The sequence below is a fragment of the Anabrus simplex genome, chromosome 1 (genome assembly GCF_040414725.1).
Source record: "Anabrus simplex isolate iqAnaSimp1 chromosome 1, ASM4041472v1, whole genome shotgun sequence".
NCBI lineage: Eukaryota > Metazoa > Arthropoda > Insecta > Orthoptera > Tettigoniidae > Anabrus > Anabrus simplex.
The window spans coordinates 1,714,594,638-1,714,601,881 of NC_090265.1; positions in this window are offsets into that span (position 1 = coordinate 1,714,594,638).

A 7,244-nucleotide genomic window follows, 5' to 3' on the forward strand; every position below is an offset into this window, starting at 1 on the left:
TAATAATAATAATAATAATAATAATAATAATAATAATAATAATAATAATAATAATAATAATAATAATAATAATCATAACAACAACAACAACAATAATAATAATAATAATAATAATAATAATAATAATAATAATAATAATAATAATAATAATAATAATAATAATAACAATAACAACAACAACTTGGGACACCTGAGACAGCTAACATGCAGAATAGCAATGGGATACCAGCTGCGGAGAGCATAAGAGAATACTGGTCAACTATATGGGATGCATCCATAGAACATAATGAAGAGGCACTTTGGCTTAAAACTGTCAAGAAGAAAGCTGAGAATATTGAAAGCATGACCCAAGCAGATTTCACATTAGAGGAGGTTGTAACAGCAATTAAAATAGTGACATTCCTAGCAACTACCATGCAGACTTGGAAAACTACTATTAACCTCCACAATAGAAAAGAATGTGTGAAAACTGACCTCGTACCAATTAAGAGGCATTTTCCAAGGGGATTCCCTCAGTCCGCTATGGTTTTGTCTTGCTCTGAACCCACTATCAGACACCATATGGATTCACTATCAAAAATAAGCGAAGAACAATCTACAAAATTTCACATCTACTGTACATGGATGATTTGAAACTGTATGTTGCATCACAAAAACAACTTGAACACCTTGTTTTAATTACCCACAATTTCTTCACAGACATCTGCATGAAATTTGGACTCAATAAATGTGCTACTCAGACAATTAGGAGGGGCTCTTTCTCGGCACAGGGCATCCACTCTGAAGCAACAGATATCTCACCACTGACAACAAATGAAACATATCGATATCTTGGATATAACCAATCAGCAAGGATTCAACACAAGGACACAAAACAGGCATTGAGACTGACATATATTGAACGAGTAAGACGAATTGTGTGTGCTAAGCTCACAAGAAAAAGCATCGTTGAGGCCATCAACACGTTTGCTATACCTGTTCTCACATACTCATTTGGAGTCATAAAGTGGACTACAACTGAGTTGAAGGATCTTTGAACGAAAGTGAATGTGTTACTGACAAAACATAACATGCATCATCCAAAATCAGCCTCAGAAAGACTCACTCTGCCTCGTTCTGATGGTGGTCGTGAACTAATAGACCTTGAGAAATTACACAATGAACAAATTACATCATTAATGTGCTATTTCAAACATAAATCAGAAACCTCTGCCCTACATAGTGCAATGGTTGTAGCAGATAACGGTTTTACACCCCTCAATCTGAACACCCTGGCTTCACTTACAATGTCATTCTCCACAAATGAGGAAAAGATCGTTCTGTGGAAAAAGAAACCTCTTCATGGACGGTATCCAAATGGGTTAAATCAGCCATATATCGAAAAACAAGCGTCGCATGAGTGGCTGACACACTCGGATATATACCCAGAAACAGAGGGCTTCATGTTCGCCATACAAGATCAAGTCATTGCCACAAGGAACTACAGAAAGCATATACTGCATGATCCGTCTGTCTATTCAGATCTGTGCCGACGATGTAATACATCTCCAGAAACCATCCAGCAGATAACCTCAGGTTATCAGTCAATGGCAACCACAGACTACAAGTACAGACATGACCAAATTGCAAAAATAATTCACCAGAAATTAGCCCGACAAAATAACCTAATCCATTGTACCACAGCATATTGGAAGTACAAACCCTAATCAGTCTTGGAAAGTGAAAATTACAAAATTTACTGGGATAGAAATATCATTACTGATAAAACTGTTACCTGCAATAGACCAGATATAACTTTTGTACATAAAAACAAGAAAATCTGCTTCATAATTGACATAGCATGCCCTAATACTCACAACCTCCATTCAACACATACAGAGAAGATTTCCAAACACACAGATCTGGCCACAGAGATAAAAACCATGTGGAAATTCAACAATGTTATCATAATTCCAGTAGTGATTGCATGTAATGGTATTATGCCAAGGATACTACACAGGAGCATTGAAGCTCTTAATCTCCACCCTCTCACTTACAGAGAATTACAAAAAGCATCAATCCTTGCCACTTGCCATATAGTAAGGAAGTTTAATGGCATGAACCATCCACCACATGCAGAGGACTAATGAAAATCGTCCACTACTAATTATTTTACATTTATGTATAGTAAATATCTCATAAATATCTGTCAAATTTATTTGTCAACAGTGTAAGTATATACCGATATGTATGAAGCATATGTGCGTATGTACTAAATCGTACTTCTTCCATGTACATTGTACTGAAGAAGCTCATAAACTCAATTATAAAATTGTGAATTATATAAAATATAATAATAATAATAATAATAATAATAATAATAATAATAATAATAATAATAATAATAATAATAATAATAATACCCGTGTGGAGATTTACCGGTTACCTCCATCGGGCGCGTCCCATTGGAATTGGGGAAGCTCGCTGGCTCTGCCGCCAGCAGAGTCAGAGGGTAGTAGGGAAATAATATACCACCGTGAAAAAAAAACTGGTCCCTTGCCAGGGTTACGGCGAAGACTGGTAAATGACCAGAAGCCAGAAAACATCTTGAGGCAACCTCTAGGGCTAACAACCCTAGTTGTAAAAGGATGGGTACCCGTCCAAAGCAAAGTCAAGTCAAAAGCATGATGGCACAACATTTCAAGAAACATACCCCAGGGGGTAAATCTTCGGATAAATCCCTCGTCGTGAACGCCACGGTGCACGAGTCTCGTTCGGATTCTGGGGGAGACTCGACATCATGCAAGAGACGAGTCGGAGCATCTCGGTGTACCCCGAAGAGTCAAAAACTCAGGCCAAAATCTAAAACCTTTCTAGCAACTTTCAACATAAATTTACTTACACAAACTGGCAAGCTGAAAACTCTCACCAAAGCTCTTCACGAAAATCAGATATCCATAGTGGCCCTACAGGAAACAAGGTACCCAGATGAAGAGATTTTTGAATCTGAAGGCTACCGATTTTTCAAGAGCAAAGCGCAAAGAGGAATCCTCAATGGAGCTGTGATGCTTGGAACCGCGTTTGCTGTTAGAACCAAGATCCTTAAATCGATTGCAAATTTCAAACCTGTAAATGACAGATTGTCTATACTCACAATTAAATGCGCGAACAAAACCTATGCCCTAGTTAACGCACATGCTCCTACAAACGATAAGAACAAGTCTGATCCAGACGAAGTTGATAATTTCTGGGACCTACTGGATGAAAAATTAAACAAAATCCCCAAACACCATGTCAAGCTTCTTTTGGGTGACTTCAATGCCCAACTAGGTCGTGAGCAGAAGTACAAGAAAGTTATAGGAAATTACCCTGCTCACAAAAGAACCAATCCCAAAGGCAAAGGACTGGTGACCATTTGCGAAAATCACAACCTGCAGGTCATGTCGACCCACTTTCGCCATCTACCCAGAAAGCAAATGACTTGGCGTTCTCCCGTCCAAGCTCTCGGAGAGTTCCAAATTGATCATGTTGCGATCTCCAGGAGAAACAGCCCTGAGATTATGAATGTCAAGATAAAGAAAGGCATCAATGTGGCCTCAGATCATTATATGTCTCTTATCAAATTCAAACCAATTCCTGCAAACACAAGGAAGACAACCAAACAGATCACACGCTTCGACAATGATAAACTTTGGCAAAGGGTCGAGGAGTTCCAGGAGAAGGCTAGACCAAATTACTGTGACTTTAACAACGCCAAAAGTCTCCTTGTTGAGGCCGCCAAAGACGTTGCAGGAATCAAGAGAATCAAAAAGCATGCCTGGTGGAATAGTACCTGCGAATCAGTCCTTCAAGAAAGACTCAATGCGTGGAAGCAGTACAACTCTACAAAATCAGAAAATGATTGGGAAACCTACAAAACCCAACGTGCCCAAGCAGCTAGGGTGTTCAGAACTGAGAAACGTAAATACGAGAAATCTCTCATTGAAAAGATAGAACAAAACTTTAGGAAGAATGAAAGCAGAGAGTACTACAGAGCCTTCAAACGCAAACTCACTGGCTATAAACCACCATCTCTATGCTTTGAGCGAACGGACGGCACACTGGCGACGTCAAATGAAGAAAATTGCAGCATTCTGGCAGATTACTTCAAGAATTTACTTAATTGCTCTAAACCGCAAAGCGCCATTGAGACCAAGGAACCCTTACTCGGGTACCCAGATTCCAGACCACCTGACAGAGATGAAATCAAGCGCCACATTGCCCGTCTCAAAAATAACAAAGCGCCGGGGGAAGACTCAGTAGTAACAGAACTATGGAAATATGCCCTAGAAGAATCACTTGATATCTTGCAAAAGCAAATAGAAGAAATTTGGAACAAGGAGACCCTACCCGAAGATTGGAAAATAGCTTTGATCCATCCATTACACAAAAAAGGCAGCATGAAGAACATCAACAACTACAGAGGAATATCTTTGCTACCCGTGACTTACAAAATTCTATCACTTGCCATCCTGGAGCGTTTGGAAGCACAAGTCGAACATGAAATAGGTGAATACCAAGGAGGGTTCAGAAAAGGTCACTCAACAGCTGAACAGATCCAAAATCTCAAAACGATCATCAGATATTGTACACTAAGGTCCAAGCAGTATGTGTCTGTCTTTGTGGACTTTAAGAAAGCGTACGACTCCATTGACCAGGAAGTCCTGCTAAACATCTTAAATGAATTTGGAGTTGATTTGAAACTGCTGGCATTAATTAGAGCCACCCTGACCAATACAAAATCCAAGGTGAAGTTTCACGGATGTCTCTCGCATTCCTTTGACATCAAAACAGGAGTCCGACAAGGTGATGGGCTATCCTCGATACTCTTCAACTGTGTTCTTGAAAAGATCATCAGAACCTGGCGGGTGAGATTACAGGAAATGAACTACAGTCCATTGAGAATAGGAACCAAATCCAAGGGGATCGCAACAGACTGCTTAGCATTTGCCAATGATATTGCTGTTCTTTCAACCGACATAGAAACCGCTAGAGCTCAAGTTGAAATTTTAAAGGAAATTGCCGAACAAACTGGTTTGCAGATATCGTTTGAGAAAACAGAAGTAATGACTAACATCAAAGAGGCTCCACCAAAACTCCATACAAAATACGGGGACATCACCCGAGTAGACAAATTCAAATACCTGGGTGAGATCATCATGAAAAATGGACTAGACAAAGAAGCAATTCAGGAGCGAGTACGCAAACTGGAAATAGCCTACCTAACATCCCGCACAATCTACAACAAAAAATGCCTTTCCCAAAACACCAAGATTCGTCACTATAAAACAGTTCTGAAGCCAGTAGTTCTATATGCAGCCGAAACCCTGTCTCTAAATGCCAATAAAGGACTCCTTGAAGAACTGGAGAAAAGAGAACGCAAAATTGTGAGAGGAATCTTGGGATCAAAGTACAGGAATGGAATCCATCAAAAGAGATCCAACAAGGAAGTCTACAGCAAAATAGAGAAAATTACCGACACAATCAGAAAAAGACGGGCATGATTTTACGGTCATCTGAAGAGAATGGACAGAAGAAAGTTAACTAAAGAAATCTTTAACTTTTTTGATTCAAACCCCAAAACCACAATTCCCTGGTTTAGAAATACCAAAGAGGACCTGCAAATGCTACATATCTCAGCTGAAGACACCTTTAACAGAGATCTCTTCCACAAGAAAATATTGACGAACGGGCTAAACCGAGACGAGCAACCGAAGAGAAGACACGGTGCCCCTTGGACAGAGGAGCGTAAGCAGGCCCACTCACAAAGAATGAGGGAAATTTGGGCTCTAAAGAAGGCCAAGTTCAGTGTCAAATGCAACAAGACTTAACGTGGTCCTTGATGGCCCCAGCGAATTATATATTATAATAATAATAATAATAATAATAATAATAATAAAAAACAGAACTGAGGATATATTACATCTTCCCTGTGACACTCACGTCTGGATTAGAAGAGAACAAGAGTTGATCAAGGGAGGTCAGACTCAGTTAAGGGCCCTGAGATTCTCCCGCAGTCGCTGGTTATAACAGCGATATGGCCACTCACAGTTCGGATAGCTAGTCACATGGACAGAATTCTCTGTTCCACTGAGAAACCAAAACAACTTATGGCTGTCACAGTGTCAGATAATCAAATTATCATATGGTTAAACTGGTCAGCACGCTGGCCTTTGGGAATTGGCGTCCCTAGTTCAATGAGCTAGCTCGGGAATCGTGTTATTTTACTGCTGTCGACTTTCCGGTAGCTCACAACAAGTAACGCTGTCCTTCACCACAGCAACATACAGCTTCCACCGTTACTGGAGGGTCAGCCTTACAAATGCTGTACCACACACAATTATTATTAGTAATCCAGATTTCTCATTCTCTCTTTCAGAAGGAAGAGAAAAGCTACAGAACAGAACAAAGAGGTGAGTAAAGTGTACTTAAAGCAATGTAGTGCAACGTTTAAATAGGAAGTATAAATGGTCAACCATCCTCTACTAACACTCATCACATGGTAAATGGAAGAGTGGTGATGGTGATTACTGTTTTAAGAGGAAATATAACTAGACAACCATCCTCTACTAACACTCATCACATGGTAAATGGAAGAGTGGTGATGGTGATTACTGTTTTAAGAGGAAATATAACTGAACAACCATCCTCTACTAACAGTCATCACATGGTAAATGTAAGAATGGTGATGGTGATTACTGTTTTGAGAGGAAATATAACTGGACAACCCTCCTCTACTAACACTTATCACATGGTAAATGTAAGAGTGGTAATGGTGATTATTGTTTTAAGAGGAACTACACTGGACAACCATCCCCTATAAACACCCATCTCATGGTAAATGTAGGAATGGTGATGGTGATTACTGTTTTGAGAGGAAATATAACTGGACAACCATCCTCTACTAACACTCATCACATGGTAAATGGAAGAGTGGTGATGGTGATTACTGTTTTAAGAGGAAATATAACTGGACAACCATCCTCTACTAACAGTCATCACATGGTAAATGTAAGAATGGTGATGATGGTTATTGTTTTAAGAGCAAATATAACTCAACAACTATCCTCTATTAATATTTTTCACTCAGAAAACACTTCAAAGAACGAATATATTAAGAAAAGAATTGGAAGGGCCAGGGAGGGCATGAAAATGAAAGACTCCCTAGCCCCATCCTGCTCTGGAATGAACAACAGTTGACCAAGGGAGGTCAGATTGAAAAGATG